The sequence below is a fragment of the Onychomys torridus genome, chromosome X (genome assembly GCF_903995425.1).
Source record: "Onychomys torridus chromosome X, mOncTor1.1, whole genome shotgun sequence".
In the NCBI taxonomy this organism is placed as follows: Eukaryota; Metazoa; Chordata; class Mammalia; order Rodentia; family Cricetidae; genus Onychomys; species Onychomys torridus.
The window spans coordinates 124,169,812-124,185,768 of record NC_050466.1 but is presented as its reverse complement, the minus strand read 5'-3'; the positions used below and the strand labels follow the sequence as shown (position 1 = coordinate 124,185,768).

Below are 15,957 nucleotides of genomic sequence, written 5' to 3'. Positions count from 1 at the left end.
GCTGGGTCTTGAAGTAGATTCCCAATTTTCTGAGAAAATGCCATATTGATTTCCAAACTGGCTATACAAGTTGGCACTCCCACCAGCAGTGGAGGAGTGTCCCCCTTGTTCCACAAGGGAAGTTGAATTTTGTCAAAGGCCTTTTCTACATCTAAGGAGATGATCACGTGGCTCTGTCTTTTAGTCTTTTATGTGGCAGATTCCATTTATTTACTTGTTTGCTAATTTTATTCATTCATTCATTTATTTATTTATTTATAAACGTTGAACCATGCCTGCATTTTTAGTAAAAAGTCAAGTTGATCGTGGTGGATTGTATTCTTGACTTCAGTTTGCAAGTATTTTATTGAGAGCTTTTACATCTATATTCATAAACGATATTGGTCTTTAATTTTCTTTATCATTGAGTCTTTGTTGTTGTTGGTATCAGGGTAATAGTTACTTCATAAAAAGAACTTGGAAATGTTTTTTCAGTTTCTATTTTGTGGAATAATTTGAGGAGTATTGGCATTAGTTCTTCTATGAAGGTCTGGTAGAATTCCTCACTGAAATCATCTTATCCTGGGCTTTTTTTTGGGGGGGGGAGATTTTTAATTACTGCTTCTAGATCACTAGGTTTTTATGAGTTTATTGAAGTTTTTATTTCTTTTTGAGTTGACTTTGGTAGGTCATATATATCAAGAAATTAATCCATTTCATTTAGAATTTCCAGTTGGATGGAGTATAGATTTTTAAAGTGTGTCCTTATGCTTCTCTGAATTTCTTCTGTGTCTGTGTAATCTCTCCCTTTTCATATCATTTCTAATTTTATTGATTTGGGTTCTCTCTTTATTTTGCTTTATTCTTCTAAAAGATTATCAATTTGTTAATTTTTCTTAAAGATTCAAAATTTTGTTTTATTGATTCTTTGTATTATTTGTTTGTTTCTATTTCATTGATTTCAGCTGAATTTGATTATTTCTTCCCATCTACTCATTTTGGATATTATTTCTTCTTTCTTTAAAAACATTCAAGTGTTCATTAAGTTATTAATATGAAATCACTCCAGTTTTTTTTTTATGTATGAACTTCCTTTCAGAACTGCCTTCATTGTGTCTCATGGGTTTTGGTATATTATGTTTTCATTTTCATCGAATTCTAAAAAGTTCTTAATTTCCTATATCCATTGAAACTTGCTTTGTGTTCTAATATGTGGTCAATTTTGGAGAAATTTCCATGAGCTGCTGAGAAGTAAGTGTATTCTTTAATATTTGGGTGGAATGCTCTGTAGATGTCTATTAGGTCCATTTGATGTGTGATGTTACTTTATGCCAGTGTTCTCTGTTTAGTTTGGTTTGCATGACCTATTGATTGTTGCAAATTAGATACTGAAGTTACCCAGTATCATTGTGTGAGGGTCAACATGTAATTTTAGTTGTAGTAGTGTTCCTTTTATGAAAGTGGGTACACATGTGTTTGGTGCATAAATGTTTAGAATTGTAATAGTCTCACGATGAATTTTTCTTTTAATGGGAATATAGTGTCTTTCCCTATGTCTTTTGATTAGTTTCAGTTTTCATCTATTTTATCAGATATTAAAAAAGCTTACTTGCTTCATGGGTCCATTTGCTTGGAATACCTTTTTAACTTTCTAAATATCCTTTTATCTATGGTGCTATCTGTCCTTGATGATAAGGTGAGTTTCTTGGATATAGCAAAAAGATGAGACCTGTTTTCTAATCCAATCTGTTAGCATATGTCTTTTTATTGGGGGGAATTGTGACTGTTAATATTGAGATATTAATGAGCAGTATTTATTAATTTCTGTTATTTTGTTGTGGGTATTTCCCTTCTTCTGATGAATTGTTAGGGTTGTTATTCCTTGTGTCCTCTTGAATGTTGTTAACCATCTCTTCAGACTGATGTTTTCTTTCTTGTACCTTCTGTAGAACTTTACTGGTGGACAGAAATTGCTTAATTTTTTTTTATCCTGAAATGTTTTTCATTCTCCTACCTTCTGTAGAACTTTACTGGTGGACAGAAATTGCTTAATTTGTTTTTTTATCCTGAAATGTTTTTCATTCTCCTTATGATTGATAATTTTTCTGGGTATGATAGTCTAGACTGGCATCTGTGGTTTTGAGGCTTTTACCACATCCATTTAGGCTCTTAGGGCTTTTAGAGTCTCCACTGACAAGTCAGGCATAGCTCTAGTAGGCTGCCTTTATATGTGCCTTGGTCTTTTCCCCTTGCAGCTTTTAATATCCTTCTTTTTCTCTGTACATTTAGTGTTTTGATTATTATGTCTCCTGGAGACATTCTTTCCTGGTCCTGTCTATTTGGTGTTATGCATACCTCTTGTACCCTGATAGACATATCTCTTTCATTTGGCCTGGGAGTTTTTATTTTTATATTGTTAAAAGATTTTCTGTGCACAGGGGCCATGCTAATCTTCTCAGTATCGTTCCAATCTTAGTATACGTGCCGCCTGGATCAGGCCCTCTGGATAAGTGAGACAATTGAATAGCTTGAACTGTTTGGGAGGCACCCAGGCTGTGGGACCAGGACCTGTCCTTAGTGCATGAGCTGGCTGTTTGGAACCTTGGGCTGACACAGGGACACTTTGCTCAGCCTGGAAGGAGTTGACAGGACCTGCCTGTACTCAATCCACCAGCGTTAAATGAATCCCCAGGGGAGTCTTGGCCCTGGAGGAGATGGGAATGGGGGGAAGGTAGGGGTGGGAGCGGAAGGGGGGAGGACAGGGGAACCCATGGCTGATGTGTAAAATTAAAACACAAATACAATAATAAAAAATGAAAAAAAAATTTTTCTGTGTCTTTGATCTATTATTCATAGCTTTGGTCTTTTCATAGTTTCCCAGACTTCCTGGGTGATTCATGCCTTAACTTTTTTAGATTTAACATTTTCTTTAACTGAGCTATCCACTTCTACTTTCTTTTCAAGAGCTGAAATTCTCTCTTCCATGTCTTTTAATCTGTGAGTCATACCTCTTAACTTTTGGTTTGACTTTCTGAGTTTTCCCTTTCAAAATTTCCTTCTATTGCTTTTCTTTGGCAGTTCTATTTTTTGTTACATTCTACTTTTCTGTCTTGAATAACTTTCATTATTTCATTTAACTATTTGTGTTTTTATTGTCTTCCTTAAGTTGTTCATTGATATCTCTTAAAGATCCTTGAACATGTATGTAATTGCTATTTTGAAGTCATTGTTTTGTGCTGCAGGTTAAATTCTTTCTCAGGGCTTATTACAACAGAGTTGCTGGCTTCTGGAGATGCATATTGTCTTGGTTGTTCATGTTTTGGTTGTTGTGATTTTTTTGTAAGGGTATCTGGGCATCTGGAGTTATGATTTTTGTGGTGTTTTGGGTATAGTTATCTAGTGGCCTCACCATTAATAGATGCATGTTCTATTATTTGGTTCCTGTTGCTTCAATCAGGGTCCTAGCCAAGTGTGTCAGCTGTGGATCCCTGGCAGAGTGCTATTCTGTGATGCTAGAAGTCACAAAGGGACAGAAATTGGCTATAAGAAAAGGGTTGGTAGGGAAGAACTTTGGGGACCCTGGGTCCATGTCAAAAGGCTGAATCCCACGGTGATGGAGGCAAACTTGGAGAAGGGACTCATGCTGGTAGAAGGAAGCAGGTGGAAGAGTAGTCTGGAGAGCCCAGGGTTCATGAGGAGAAGCAGGTCCCTAGCCACATGGTTATTCAGTACTGCAACTGACCCAAGGTAGAAACAGGTTCCATTGCCTTATTGATTAGAATGGTCTCTACCTTACTCTTCATTTTCTTACAAATTGCTATAGAATTAATTAGTTTCTTGATCCTTTGCCTACAATATTCCCTGCTGAGTTGATCTGAGATACAGATTTCCCTTAGGTCAGCCTGTCTTTAATCGCAACATTCCTTATAATGGATGATAGGGAACAGAATCAGCATTCTTCTCAGGCTGCTTTTCATCTTCAATGTCAGTGACTTGTAATATTTTTTGAGTCGCTTTGATTTTGCAACACCTCTGCTCTCTTTGCTGTCTCAGGAGGGAGAAACTTTTGGCAGACAGCTTTAATGACAACAGCAGAAGTAGTGGAAAGTAAACAATATTGGGTAAGCCTACAGGAGTGGGGTCTTCTTCTGAGGTTTAACTGTTAGGCTTCATTCTAATTGAGACTTTGTGACTAGAACAGGTCATTTGCCTCATTTGTGGGAAAAGGATCTCAGTTTTGTTTATGAAGAAACTGTGGACTTTATCAGTGTTTGTAAGCCTTATTTCACCTCAGAATCACTTGGCAAAGGTAACAATGAGGAGGCAGATGCAGGTGGATCTCTGTGAGTTCAAGACCTGCCTTGTCTACAGAGGGAGTTCCAGGACAGGCTCCAAAGCTACAGAGAAAAACTGTTTCAAAAAACCAACCAACCAAACAACCAAACAACCAAACAAAAAAGCTGATTCTAAAATGATATAACTACTTCTAAATCCTTACCACAGACCTGTGGAGTCATGGTGAGTATATAAAAAGTCATTAACAAGGTTAAGACTAAATGAGGTCTTCTCAGCTTTCAGTGTGGCTAAAAGTCACCTGGGAATATTGTTTAAATGTTTGATTTTTTTTCTGATTCAGTAAATCTAGTTTGGGGACTGAGATCCTGTTTATCCAGTGGGTTCCAAGATAATTCCTATTCTGAACTTTGAGAGAAAAAGGGCCTTTATGAGATTAGTGGTTCTGTAAGTTTGAAAGTTAAGATGCATGGCAATATCATCCCCAACAGACATTTAACAGTCTCTGGTAATACTTTGGGTTGTTACAAGTAGGAGAGGTGCTACTGGTATCTAGTGTGCTAAGGCAAAGCATACCGCTAAACATCCTACAATGCAAAAAAAGAGAAAGAGAGCGAGACAGCAAGACAGCGAGAGAGTGAGAGAGCGGGAGCGAGAGTGAGAGAGCGTGCGAGAGAGAGCTCTTATTTCCCTAAAACAAGGGGAAATTTGGCCCAATATGTCAATGCTGGCAGTTGAGAGATACTGAACTAGATGACCCAATTTAATATCTTGTTGGAATTTTATATTGCTTTATGCTACCCTAGGAAATAATTAAAATTATCATATATATACTAATAGCCACTACAACATTTTATTTCCTAACTCCAACTAAAAACTTTCCAAGGTTTGTTCTGTTGTAGAATAATCTTTTTGTATACTATGAAGATGTGTCTTTGCCAAGGTGTCTTCTTATTGGTTTAATAAAAAGCTAAACAGCCATTAGCTGGGAAGCAGGTATAGGTGGGAAAGCCAGACACAGAGGACGCTGGGAAGAAGAAAGGTGGGGTTACTAGGAGATACAGAGGGAACAAGACATACTGAGGACAGGTAAAACCACAAGCCACGTGGCATTATGTAGATTAACAGAAATGGATTAATTTAACTTGTAAGAGCTAGATAGTAGCAAGCCTAAGCTATGGCCGAGCTTTTAAAATGAATAAAAAGTCTCTGTGTCAATACTGGGGAGCTGTCAATCCCAACAAAAAGGTCCATCTACTTTGAAATTGAAAAAGTTCAATTTACATCTCTAAAAAAAGCACTTGAGAACTGAGAATAGAAGAAATATTCAGTGTCAGAACCTGAAGGGCCTTTAGTAGTCAATTCAATTCAAGACTTTCATTCCACAGATGGAGACACTGAGGTCTATAGAGGGCAGTGGTCAGCCAAACTGTTGTTTTAAGGAAATTCTTCACATAGTTGAAATTGTTAAGGTAAGCAGTTGTTTATGAAATAGCAGTAGTACTATCTGCTTCTAATTGGCACACATTCTCTAAATAAACTGAATAAAAAGGCATATTCTTTCTTCATCTGGATACCACTATACTTGGATTCCATTTCTATTCACATATTTAGAATAATATTCTAACAAGCTAAATTACTTCATTCCTTACAGCTATTCTAATAGGGCAAGGTTTGGGAATAATTCACTTTGGCTTATAGTAATGATTTTATATAAATATTTATTGGAGGTTTATATTACACCAGTTTTAATGTGCTTACCTGATCTAAAAAAAATCCAATTATATTTCATAGATCAGGACATTGAACAATACAAAGGTTAGTTCATGTGTCCATTGTCATATAATCACTAAGTGGTTGTATCTCAGTTTAAGTCCTGCAACTGGGTTCTAGTGCTCATTAATTACAGGATGAATGAAGAATAAATGCTGAGATTTGGCCCTCTTGGCAAAGATAAACAGATAAAATAGTATACACTTTCCTCCTCTTGCTATGGGTACTATCTGCAGTTGTCACTAGCCCTGACAACCCACTTTGTATTGTAAGTAATCATAAGTTTCTCTTTGCCAAGGAAAATGGCATTTATGTTGGAAAGTCAGAGCCTGGATAGCCAAATCTATGAGATAATTCATGTGGCCTAAGCAAGAGGCCTGCCTACAAGTTGAAATTCTTTAAAGGTGTTGGGCTCAGCCTGGGCTCTGCAACTGCCTTCACCTTTCATTGCCTTTGATTTCATTTGTAAGCTGGCAGTGATAGCCATACATTTGCAAAGTGATGTCTATAATAAGGGGACCCTGTGATGTTGAATCAAGAATATCTTCAAGATTCAATGAAGACCAAAAATAGCAGTGGTCAGCCAATTGATGTGTGTGGGGGGAAATCATATTGGGTTTGTTGAAAGAAATGGTGAGTCAAGCTAGTTGGAATGAGTCTAAATATCACGGGAAGAACTTTTTTGCAGATATGGTTGTGCAGGAATATTTGTTGCATTGAGGTAATTACATTGCAAGACACCTGGAACATGCTTAAAGAGCAAAGAGGAAGTTGCCAGTCATAAAATTTTGAAATTTGGGTTGGGGATTTAGCTCAGTGGTAGAGCGCTTGCCTAGCAAGCACAAGGCCCTAGGTTCAATCCTCAGCTCAATTTTTTTTTTTTTTTTTGAAATTCAGAGATAAACTTTATTCCAAATACTCATGTCATTTCAAGCCAGTGGGTTTTTTTCTGACAATAAGGAAAGTACCACCAGGAGGTACACGCCTGTTGGTTATAAATACAGTGAAGCCACCAGCCATGATTTTTCTCCCTACACATGATAGAATTGTATCTAAATCTAATCATAGTTTGCATCTAGATCATAGATGTTCTTGTATCAAGCATTTTCTATTCATAACTATTCAAGTCAAGATATTTAGGCTGTAAGTGAATTAAATATGTAAATACTTTGATGACCTGGAGGAGGCGTTGTAGATCTTGGACTGCAATGAGATAGCTAGGACCATGATCTGGGTTATCAGGGCTATTCCACAATATCATAGGGACATGACCTGCCGTCTCTACTGAAATATTTATAAATGATAACTCTAACAAAACACTTGGCTTATACATTACATGACTATATTAATCCTGAGCCTTTGGCAAAGATCTGCCACAAGTCAACATTGAAAACCTGGAGAATTCATCTCTTTGGGCCTCAGTTTTCAAAAGTAAAGGCACGGCACTGAACTGTATAACATTCTTCTAGTTTTCATATTTGCCAAATATGTGGTAGTGTTAGATATAGAAATGGAGTTTGATCTTATATTGGGAAAGCAAACTTGGGTTTAGCCTTTTCTGGCATGTAACAGAGGAAGAGTACCAATAAATGCCTTTCTCTTGTTTCAGTATTATCTTCTCTTGTTTCAGTATTATCAAGATGGTACCCATCACTTTCAAGGGAAAAGGTATGAGTGTGGGAAAGACAAGGAACAGTGTCTATGCTCTGAGACTTTGCCATGTGTTTCGTGTTTGCCTAGGTTCACACATGGCCTAAAGCCTGTCTGTTCTGTGCCTACATTGTTTCAACTTCCATCATTTCATTGGTTCTAGAAATTGGCTTTAACCCAATTCGTTCTGTTTTGGTCATAAAAGTTCAAATTGCTCCCTGCCTTTGTCTACAGTTTTCTTCTTTCTTTGATAGTAGAATACACCTCTCTATCCAAAATGATGACTGGAAACTTGAAAGCAGACTAGTTCCTGCTCCTTTTATTGTATTCAGTTTCCTCCAATTTACCTTCTTTGGCATTTACTCTATACCAGTGTCTAGAATCTTAGGCGTCAGATTCTTCTTTGATGAGGTGAGATCCTTTATGTGTGAGGAAATATGTTGTTAGGACTGCCATAACAAACATTACTAAAGTGAGGAACTGAACAGAGGTAGCCTGGTCCAAATACTTGGATCTCTTCAGCTTACAAAATGTCCTCACAGTTTGTCAAGAGTCTCTAAGGTCCTGATGGTCCTCACCTGGCAACATAATGGTGCTGTGTCTGAAACAATGACAGTAGATCCTGTCTGGGGCATGCCAAGATGAAATTTTAAGGCCCATGTGACAGTAGGAAGGTCCAGCCTCTCCTAATGGACTTAACTGGACTGGACCCCGAACAGCTATACAAAGATGTATTTATTAATTGTTACACAAAGTATTTCCTCATACCAAGGTCCCGAATCTTAACTTACATGTCTTACTGAAGGTGAGCATCACATGCCTTCATGACTCTAGTCCTTTATTATGTATCATGTGCAATACACAATAATACAAGAGCCCCAGGTGTGCCTGAGGTGTCTTGTGACCAAAATCATGGGATGGCTGCAAAGCCCCTTCAGCAAAACAATCACTGTCTTCCACAAGGATTCTTCAAGGTCAGAGTACTTCTAAAAAACAGCTGTTCATTCTAATATCTACCTCATACAGTGATTTTGCTAAATTCTGAAAGAGTACAGGTAAAAACATGTCTTTTATCTCCTTTACATGATTAAAAAACAAAGTCATGCCAACAACCCATATATATTTATGTCTACGTAACTTCTTACATATTAACAGAACATGAGCAAGCAGAAAGTATTTTTTCATAGCCAACTCTTTTGTTGGCAGGTGATAGCAGCACTGAACATGTAAAGGCACAGCAGAAACAAAAGGCATTCCAGGGTCTGTGGTCTGAGGGGGATGAGGAGAGCCTTGTCTAACTGAGATTCTAGCGGGAGGGTGCTGCCTCCTGGTGTGCTGACACCTCGAGCTTCAATTGCCAACTGCTGCTCCACTGACATGGGCACCAGCAAGTGAGCTCCACGTTCACTGTCTCAAACGAACAAATGATAAAAGAAGCAATAAGAGAAGAAACTTGATGTCAACCTCTGGTTTCCACATGCATGGACAAAGATACTGACACATGTACATACATACATACACCAGGAACACACACACAATGTTATAAAGACAATATCTAATGCTTTGTGTATTGAATATCCACTATGTGCCAAGCTTTGCCCCAAACATTCTAAATGTAATATCTTATGTAATTTCCTCTAAAAAATCCTCTGAAGGAGGTATAATCATATCTCATTTTATAGTCGAATAAACTGAGAAAGATTAAGCTTCTGGCTTAGGATCCCACAGCTGGGAAGTAATAGAGTCTGAATTCAAACTCTGGCGATCAAGGTGAGGAGTCTGTGTTTAACCACAATAAATACCATAAACACAGAATTGAATGAGATATCAAACAAAATAGCTCTCTTAAGTCTGTAGTCTTAAGAAGGTTGAGTTCTGATTCTGACTTTGCCATCAGCCTGTAAGACTTAAGCTCCCTCTTTTCCTGCATCCCTACAATATACAAATATTGAGAGAACACGAGTAAAGCTTTGAAGAACAACCAGCTTTTCAGAAGAGAGTCAAAGGGGCCCTAGGTGTTATACTGTTTTTGACCGTTGTCTTTCACAGATCCTGGGGGAGGGAAGAGACTTGCTTTTCCTGACTGTGTGTTTTGCAGTTTGACCCCTGTTGTATTCCTTCCAGTCTCTTCAGGAGAAAAATCCTTAGAGGAGATACCTGACACGTGTTCAGTGGGGTTGTCAGCCCCTTGCTTGTTCAGGCAGGACTGACTGACTGCTCTACATGATGCACCCCATGTGCTTTTGTTTAGTGTTTCCACCATTCTAAATAAAGCATGCCTTTTCCCTTGAATTCTTCGTTGGGTGTTTTGTCCAAATCTTTTCTGTCTTCTGTAAAGTAGATATGTTACAATGAGTTGTCATCTTCCCTATAACCATAAAGTATTGAAAAACTGTTTCTGTTTGTTTTTGAAAGCTCTAGCCATGAGCTTTCCTCAGCCCCATCATCATGACTGTAAGACACTGGATTTTGTTTGCACCAGGAAGAGAGGCTCTAGTTCCTAGGAAGTACTATCAGATTGGCTGTGGCAGGAGTAAGAAACCCCTAGTACCTGGATCTGGGGCTGGTTATTATTACAGAAACTGGGTTGTTACAAGAAACCTACACCATGACTCAAACACCAGTGCTCCCAGAACAATATCAACATTCTATGTCTTTCCATCTTTTTATTTCTTGTCCTGTCTCTTTCCCAGATAGAGTAATAGCTCCCTGTGTAATCTAAAGTAGGATAATCAGGCAAATTATCATGTAATCAATGTACTCTTAGAATAGGCATAATGACTCAATCAAGACAGCAGGAGTGAGCTAGATTGTCTGCAGAAAAGCAAGGCACTGAGTTCCTTAACCTGGAAGTCCCAGAAACTCTTCAAATCTCCAGGATGTGGGCCCGTGGTAGTGAATCCTATTCTGTGCCTGCAGGCATCACAGGGATGCCTAGCAGAATTGCCCAGAATAGCACAGTAAAATGAAGCAACCAACTAGCTAGTATTCTCATGTAGACATCTGTGCAGCATATTGTTGGCGGAAATTGCCACGCTGAATGCAAGAAGGAAGAACAATTAGAACATTAATTAATTAGAATCTTGCTTTTATTCTTCTGTGAAAGGTAATTTTTTTATTAAGGTGAAATAAAATTCTAAGCTTACCCCAAGCTTTAATTATAGTGTTATTATTTTAAAATATTGGCTGGCCTCGTTCCAAGATACAGAACTGTTTATATTTCAATAATCTAAAGGTAGTTCAAACACATTTTAATTTACTAATGACCTGAAAGAATTCTAGATTTTTTGCTCAAACAGTTGATTAAGATGACAACAGACTGAGAATTACACTTATCCTATTTCAAAGTTCCCTTGGCTAGGGAGCATGGGGACCCCAAAATGGCTATGCTTATATCTGCTTATAGTTACGTGAATTGTCATGAAGGATTGCAGTGGAAGGGAAGAGGAGAGTGTCAGCTTTTTGGGACATGGGTCTGATTTGGCATTACTGTTCTCCTGTAACCACAGGAGCTTCACAACTCTAAGTTTAACATCCCCAATTGGTTAATGAGTCAACGTATTAAAGTGATGAGCACTCAGTAAAGTCCTGTGTGCTCCTCGATATATGAAAGCAATTACAGTTTGCACAACTGTCCTGTTTGTGATTGCATTTCCTCATGCACACCTCTTTGGTATTCACACCTGAATTTGTGTGCATGTACTCATGGAGACGCACAGGTGTGCATTTCAGTGTTTAGCAATCTATAGCTCATTCTGCATCTGTGGGACTTACAGAAGTTTTGGCATACAGCCGCATCCATATAGTGAATAAAAGCATGTATATATGAAGATGTTCTGTCTCCATAGCTGTACATGTGTCTATGCTTCATTATCTCAAACCGAGATGGAAGGTCACTTGAAGCATGATTCTTCTATTTGTAGTATACCTTCTCTTCTTTTATCTTGATTTTATCCCTATGGGGTTGACCCAGGTCATAGAGATGGTTTTTATCTGTGTTCTGAGTATATGTAAACAAAGGATCTTTATCCCATGATTAATTAGTGTACTTCTTTTCTCCTCCTTTGCTCGCCCCATCCCGCTCTTAAGTAACATTTCTTGCCCCCCCCCTTTTAATGTATCATCTTACTGGCGTTTTATTCCTATTACAGCATTGAGGGGCAGCATCTAAAGTAGATGGAACAATTCTGAAACAAGGTGTGAGTCCCTGGCTGATTTGCCCTTAGTGGCTTCCTCCTTTCTGGTACAATTCAAATCCCAGGAGAATATTTTGGAGGGCTCCCAGAATTCTTCACAACTTGAGAATAAAGGTTCACTAAGTAGGACAGAAGCGCATCAGACAGACCAATGTGAAATGTGTTTGGTTGTCTTTTTCCAGGTTGGTTTTTTTCTGTCATTTAAGAAGCAAGCCTAATGACAGCTTCCTCTCTCTCAGCCTACACTTAAATAAGCAGTCTCCGTAGCTTCCCAAATTAACCTTCTCATTCTTCCTTGCTCAATTAAATCTCCCATTTCTTTCTTACTAGAACCTGTCTATTTATTAGGGAGGGAAAATTTCCAATCAAATTAATTTGACTTACATTATGAGTGGTAACTATATTAATATGCTCATTTTACTTAAAAATTAAACATAATATTATAATTTCCAAAATAAATGTACAGTTTGAGGGGAACTTGAGTCTAATAACTGGAGGTAATAATATCACCTGTTTTACAGGGTGCTGGAGTTGACTGCATGAGAAAAAGGCTAGAGCAAATGCCTGATAACGGTAAGTGCTATATATTGCTAATAATTCTATACATGCCATATATTGTTAATAATTATTCACTACACTTTAATGTAGAGACTATCATGATATTAACTTTCAAGATTAGGAAACAAGGTTGGAGAGATGGCTCATGGGTTAAGGGTGTGTACTGCTCTTGCAGAGGAACTGAATTCATTACCATAACAGGAAGCAGCTTACAACTACCTGTAACTCCAGCTCCAGAGGATCCAACACCTACTTCTGTACTCCATTGGCACCCACATTCACATTCACCTCCCCACACACAAGACAGATGACCAGGAAACTGGAGGCTGGATAGCTCAGAGACCTATGATAGAAAAAGAAAAATCAATAAAATGTTTCCTAATGATATTCTTATATACTCATAGATTGGTGCCTAGCCCAATTGTCATCACAGAAGCTTCCCATGGCAGCTGATGGGTGCATATGCAAAGACACATAGCCAAACTTTAGGCGGAAAGAGAACCCAAATTGAAGATGTCTACAGGTCCCTCTCCTTGGAGCTCTACGAACCACATGGAAGAGGGGGAGGGAAGAATTATGGTAGCCAGGGGTGGAAAACTTCAGTAGAACATGGCCCACAGACATTAACTAAGCAGGGCTCATAGGGGCTCATAGTAACTGAAACAATCATGTAGTCTCCATGGGTTTGCTCTAATTCCTTTGTATGCATGTTATGGTTGTTTTTGTGGGACTCCTAACAGCGGGAGTGGGGGTGCCTCTTGGGGCCCTTTTCATTCTACTGCGTTGCCTTGACCAGTCTTTATAGGAGGGTTTGTGCCTAGTCTTACTGTATCTTGCTATGCCATGTTTTGTGGAAATCACTGGGAGACCTGCTCTTTTCTGAAAGGAAATGGAAGAGGAAAATAATACATAATGAATGAATAAATGAATAAATAAATAAGTGGTTTAAAAATCATTTATAAAATTGAGGCTCAGGGCAGGTAATTCACCAAGATCAAACAATCGTGTACAAGTAGTGCTAAATTCTAGTCCATATAGCTTTAGTAATTCAGAACCACTTTGGTACTTTATATTTTCTAGTGCATTGCTTGTTTTGTCATATTTGTAGTGTATATGACAGACAAAAGCAATGATTGATGTGTCAGTCCTACTCACACTTACTTTATTACCTTTCGTACAATTCTACCTTTATAAAATTTATTATTAAAGAGTAGTAAATTACTGAGTTGTAATTCATCCCCATGCATCTAAATTTTGCATTTGTATTTTATAATAGGCCCACACTTTCATACACTAGCATCTGTAGCCAAAACCTAATGATTTTACTTAAGCTATTAAATCAGTGCACTGTACATTAGCATTATCAGTAGAATTCTGAGTTGTGAACTTAAAAACTGTTATTTTTGCAGAAGTGATTGCTTTCCTTTCAATTTGTGACTGACACAAATTCTACCAATGTAAATGAGCAGTAAACACACTTTAGTCAAAGTAAGATAATGAGGGCTAAATACATGTTTGTGGAGAGGAAAATAGCTGTGTGTGTTTCACGTTCTGGATGAGCCTGCCTCCGCCAAAGACAAACAACCACAAACAACCGAACAAACCTTTGTCAGTTGTCCAATCAAGCTGAGAAGACTGGAAGACTGATAGGATATCCTAAGCTTTTTAAATGATGGGAAAGTACATTTGGCTGCCTAAAGGGAAAGTACTCAAGGTGGAATTGCTGTTTGGAAAAGGTTCCAAAATGTTTGGAAGTAGGATGTGCCATTGGAGACCCTGAAGCTGGTATGCCTTCACACATGAGGTATAACCTTAGAGTGATGAATGGGATTTCATTATAAACATATCTGAATTTCATACTCAAGGAAATGCTGTCATTTCCAAAGCAGAATCTATCTTCTTAACATTAGCTTTTTTTTTCTTTTTCTTTTTCTTTTTTTTTTTTTTTTTTTGGTTTTTCGAGACAGGCTTTGCACCTGTCCTGGAACTTGCTTTGGAGACCAGGCTGGCCTTGAACTCACAGAGATCTGCCTGGCTCTGCCTCCCGAGTGCTGGGATTAAAGGCATGCGCCACCACCGCCCAGCTTAACATTAGCTTTTAAAATATACTTTTGAAAATTATTTTCTGATGTATAAACATAAACTGTGTCCACTTACTCAAGAAAATGGAAATGGATAGCTGGAATGTGAAAGGGTTTCTGAAACCTGGAAAACAGCTATCTTCTTAGCGATTACTGAAGATGATTATTTGGGAAGCTAAAGGGGCACTGTCTGTGTTATTATAACACATGGAGCCATCGTATGTGATTAAAGGTAGTGAGTTTCCCATAGCCCGGAATATTCTCTTAGGTCTAACTCTCTTTTCTTTTTTGCATTTAACTTGAGTAGGTGCTAGTTCACCATGTAGGCATTTGTTTTTATATGGAGAACTAATGGAATGAAGTGAAAATATTTTATGAAATGTACCCCATGAGATCAGTAAATAGATACAGACAAAAATAAAACATCTGTCAGAGGGAGCTGGGGTGATACAAATCTGAATAGGTAGATGTTCTGCGGGCAAGGTCCAAGGTGTCTGATGAAACTGGTTGGTTCAGGACTGTTGTCCTGGAAGCCTTTTTAAAGAGCTTAATAGTGTACATGGGGTTTGTTCTAGCCGAAGCTTCAGAGAGACTCACCATTTTAAAAGCATACAAGTATCCTTTATATTTAATAATTAAAAAGTACATGAGAAAAATTAAACAGTTTGAAGAAGTTACAAGGTACCAAAATGACACTGGACGTGGTTCTGGTAAATGCTGTGACATGTGCATTTCATGCTATGTGTGTAAACAATGTTATTACAATGTTGTAAAAACAGGGCAGACATGAATGGAGTTAAGGGCTCCTGTGCATCCAATGTTAGAAAGCATGAGTAAAAAGGTAAGGATGACCTGTAATATTTATTGTTCTAGTTTCCCTTCTGTTGCTGTGATAAATACCCTGAAAACAAGAGATGTAGGAGAGAAATGGGCTGTTTTAGGTCATAATTCTAGTCCATTTTAGCTCCATATCCTATTACTGGCCATCACTATGGGGAAGTCACATTGGTAGGAGCTTAAGGGAGTTGATCACATCATAGCCATAGTTAAGGGCAGAGAGAAATAAATGCATGCATGTTTACTTATGTGCATCCTCGTCTCTATACTTCTATAGTCCTTAGCTAGGGAATGGTGCTGCCCACAGTGTCCTGTGCTCTTCCATATAAGTTAACAGTCAAGTTAATTCACAAACATGTCCATGGCCAATATGATCTGTGCAATCCCTCAATTAAGACTCCCTTCTCAGATGACTCTAGGTTTGTCAACTTGACAATTAAAACTAAGCATCACATTTGTTAAGCACTTACTATGTGCTAGGTTTCTTAAAGGAATGGAGTGAAAGAGAAATGAAAGAGATAGAGGGAGACATTATGGGGTTGGGGAGAAACTTGGTGCTAGGGAAATTCCCAGGAATCCACAAGGATGAC

General features: G+C 38.1%; 1 non-coding gene across 1 annotated transcript; it reads right to left on the bottom strand.

Annotated features, from left to right (window-relative positions):
- Positions 1-2,372: 2,372 nt before the first annotated feature.
- LOC118574879 lies at positions 2,373-2,480 on the bottom strand. Its single transcript, XR_004943765.1, has one exon. It is a non-coding gene; the product is annotated as a U6 spliceosomal RNA (small nuclear RNA).
- Positions 2,481-15,957: the final 13,477 nt, after the last annotated feature.